General features: G+C 34.7%; 2 long non-coding RNA genes across 2 annotated transcripts; both read left to right on the top strand.

Annotated features, from left to right (window-relative positions):
• The first annotated feature begins 240 nt into the window (after window positions 1–240).
• On the top strand, window positions 241–1,701 carry LOC131657008 (uncharacterized). The gene is made up of 3 exons (XR_009300420.1): window positions 241–637; window positions 815–1,027; window positions 1,279–1,701. It is a non-coding gene; the product is annotated as an uncharacterized LOC131657008 (long non-coding RNA).
• Window positions 1,702–1,965: 264 nt separating this feature from the next.
• On the top strand, window positions 1,966–2,973 carry LOC131657009 (uncharacterized). The gene is made up of 3 exons (XR_009300421.1): window positions 1,966–2,007; window positions 2,720–2,798; window positions 2,895–2,973. It is a non-coding gene; the product is annotated as an uncharacterized LOC131657009 (long non-coding RNA).
• The last annotated feature ends 1,039 nt before the right edge of the window (window positions 2,974–4,012 follow it).

Genomic DNA, 4,012 nt, shown 5'->3' with positions numbered 1-4,012 from the left:
TTAGGTTTGTTGATAGATAAAGAAAGATGCATTTTTTATAGAGTGGAATATAAGGGGACTCTAGCTTTTATTAGATTTTGAGATAGGGTTTAATTTAGGTTTTGATGGGTTTGAGACATTGAAGTTTATCAAATTTCATATCAGTTGGAGAGTGGAGAATAATTAAAGTCAAAATTCAATTCAATATATGTAGTGTGTTTAGTATTTACTACTACTAGAGTTTAATTCCATGAAGTGAGTATAGTCCAGTTGGCAAGCCAGTTGTGAAATCTGGCGCTGCGCTACAAGCTTCAGGTTTGTTTCAAATCAAGTTTTGAGTTAAATACCGATGACAGTTTTCTTTACTTTGTACAAATTTAATGATAAATCATATATAGGTGAGGCTGTGTTTGTGGATGATATTCCATAACCATCAAATTGTCTGCACGGAGCGTATGTTTATAGTGAAAAACCATTGGCAAGAATAACAAGTATAAAACTCAGGCAAGAATTGGAACTTCATGGAGTGAAGGGTATCATTTCAAGTAAAGACATTCCGAATGGTGGGGTGAACCTTGGAGCAAAGATTATATTTGGAAGCGAACCTCTATTTGCCGAAGAGATTGCTCAATGTGTCGGTGATCGTCTTGCCTTTGTGGTGAGTTCTTAAATCCCTTAATTTGTTCAAATTGACTATTATAAACCTCATTGACTTGATAAACGAAATACAACTAATATAGATAATTACAAGTATTCATTATTTGATAAACGAAATACAACTAATATAGATAATTACAAGTCATTCTTCGATTTAATCTTCGGATGGCTTCTTTAGGTTGCAGATACTTAGAAACTTGCAGAGTTTGCTGCAAATTCCGCTTTTGTTGAATACAGTATTGAAAATCTTGAACCACCTATCCTAAGTGTTGAAGATGCTGTTAAAAAATCTAGTTTTTTTGATGTTCCTCCATCTTATCAACCAAAAAATCAAATTGGTGATATATCAAAAGGAATGGCTGAAGCAGATCACAAGATTGTTTCTTCTAAGGTACACGTGAAAACAATGAAATTGTTTATGATTCTTGATATAATGTTTAAATTTTCTTTTGAATAATATAGATATTGTGGTCTATTGATCAACCATAATTAATCATCGCCTATCAACTAAACACATATGAAACCATTGGCCCAGCAGAAGAGATTGCTCAATGTGTCGGTGATCGACTTTATTGATATTTAAGTGACAATGTTTTCTTATAAAATTGTGGATTCACCTGATTTTTCAAGCGCTTGCTGTAGAGATTGCTGATTTCCTTGAATGAACTGGAGAAGCTGAAACCATTGGCTCAACAGAAGATCAACGAGCTTAACAGTAGAAATGCTCACTGACAAAATGGACGGGATAATTTGATGCATCAATGTGATGCATCAGTTGTTCGTGGCCTTTCTTATTACACTGGCGTTGTATTTGAGGTTAGACTGTACTTCGTTCCTCTCCCATGTCCGTCGCTCCCAAAAAAGAGAAAACCACCGTCCCTGTCCTCAACATCGACAGCGACGACGACACCTCCGCCAGTGCTGTAATGAGCGACGTTCATTTACCACTTCAGATTCAGGAGCAGCAAAACCCTCCCGAATCAAGTTCAGTTCTGTTAGTCACTGAAAGCCATGGTTTATGGAAAGCCGGTGACTATGTTGTTGGTCCAACTTCTAAGCCATCTCCCAGTCAAGGTCTTTCACATTACAGTTTCTTTGCTTACTTTCAAATTTAATTGTTGTTTCTGTTACTGATTTTGTCCTAATTGCAATTTTAGGTCACTTGGATCATGCACGAGTTCATCCCAAGTTTCTTCATTCTAATGCCACTTCTCATAAGCGGGCTTTCGGAGGTTTTCTTTTAACGCACTTGTATTTGTATAATCTAAATTATTAGTAACTTAGAATCTGTTTGGCAAGTACAAAAAACAATAACAAAATTTCTCATTGTTTGCAGCAATTGCTGAGCTAGTGGATAATGCTGTTGATGAGGTATGATTTAAGTCAATAAAGAATTTCCGTTTTCTAGGTAGCAAGACAGTAGTAGTTATTCAACATGAAAAATATTGTTGAATGTTTGTTGCATGTGTAAGTGCTCTCTTAGTTGACTTTATGTTATGACATTTAAAACTTAAAACTGGCATGAGATATACATCTTTTGATGAAGGATCAGCTTAAAAAATTATGTCGTCTATGTGCATTGGATTGAACTTTGAGTTGCCTTTGAATAGTAGTAATGGTTGGTGATCATTTCACCCTAGGTGTTTCTGTTCCATGCAGGAGCTAGCTGAGTAGCCTTCTGGCGGGGAGATATACTTGGAGTTGGATACTTCAAGTAATCCCATGGGTAGCTTTCTATTCTACCTCCCTTTGGGTTTTAATATATCAAGACATGCTACTAGCACCCTGAGTTGTAGTCTCGGAGTAATTAACACCCACTTCTACTTTTAGCAAAACAATTATAATATAAATGGAATCTTAAAGTATATTTTTACAATTTTTAATTTTGAACGGCACATAAATATAGATTTAGTTTAATTAACAATATTCGATTCTTATTTGCTTGACATAAAACTGTAAAATAACCTGCAAAACTTACCTCTGATGATGGCCTGCCAGTATTTTAAAACTTTTAAGAAGGATATTATGAAGTTTCTGTATTCATAGAGTAAGAGATGTGCTGAATTTTCCTTTGCATTACTAGGTCCAAAATGGTGCAACTTTTGTTAAGGTTGACAAGCTTAAGAACAAGAAGGATAATTCACCTGTGCTATGCTTTCTAGGTATGCTATTCAAACATGCATAGTATCTACTAATATAGTAATTTATGTTGGCTTGATGTGCTAGTTGTTGGAAATAAATTTATGTTTCCTATGTAGATGATGGTGGTGGAATGGATCCTAACTCACTACAGAAGTGCATGAGCTTAGGTTATTCTTCAAAGAAGTCAAAGACAACAATTGGAGAGTGTATAGTGTCTAACTGAATTTATTCTATTAGTTTCTTTAAGCAACGGCGGTTGCACACTTGTATGAGAATGTGTTGTTTTGTTCTAGATGGAAATGGATTCAAGACTAGTGTATTTGAATTTTGACATAGAAAAGTGCTTTGTAATTTTTCTCAAGATATTGGGAAGTTCATACATATTCATGTAACGTGGGGGCAAAGAGTATGATACGTCCAAAATTATTATCAAAAATCTACTGAATATTCTCCTAATTATATATATATATATATATATATATATATATATATATAATGACATATTTATGTAAAGATACAGAAATAAACCGTGGCAAGTTAAATGGTTTAGAATGCATAACATATAAACACGGTTTTAAATCTGTGGTCATAACCAAACCGTGGCTATATCTTGAAACAAAATTGTATCGTAAACGTTAAATTGAAACCGTGGCTTTACCATATAGCCACAGTTTTGGAGTCATGGCAAATACAAACCGCGGCCTTAATCAAGCTACCTAAACCGTGGCTTAAAAAATCCACGGTTGTCAAAAAGGCGTGGTCTATACCAAAAAACCGTGGACTTTACTTTAGGCCACGGCCGAATACTCCACAGTTGGATTTCCGTGGCCAAACCGTGGCCTCAGCGTTACGCCACGGTTATTTTGCATAAAGCCTCGGTTTCTTGGGCGTGGCAGGAGACCTTTTTTTTTGTAGTGTTCCATTTACTTTCTCTTATTTCTAACCTTAGTTTTTTTTTTGTGTAAGTAAGAAATATATATATGAGAGAACTAAGAGTTCTCAAACCTTGATACACAAGAACAGAACGAGTCTGACAAAAAACGATATTACAGACCAATTACAGTCATGACATAAAGGGTTTTTGCAAAAATCGTAAAAGTTATAATTGGAATGAACAATGTCGCCAAAGGAAAACCACCTCCAACTTAAAGTCTTAATATTTCAAACAATATTGTTAATATTGTTCTTCAAGATTATTAATTAGGATTTTTAGTTGAATTATTGTGAAATGTTC

Source organism: Vicia villosa, linkage group LG3, assembly GCF_029867415.1.
Source record: "Vicia villosa cultivar HV-30 ecotype Madison, WI linkage group LG3, Vvil1.0, whole genome shotgun sequence".
Classification (NCBI taxonomy): Eukaryota; Viridiplantae; Streptophyta; class Magnoliopsida; order Fabales; family Fabaceae; genus Vicia; species Vicia villosa.
The sequence above is the reverse complement of the archived record's forward strand: the minus strand, read 5'-3'. Positions and strand labels throughout refer to the sequence as shown.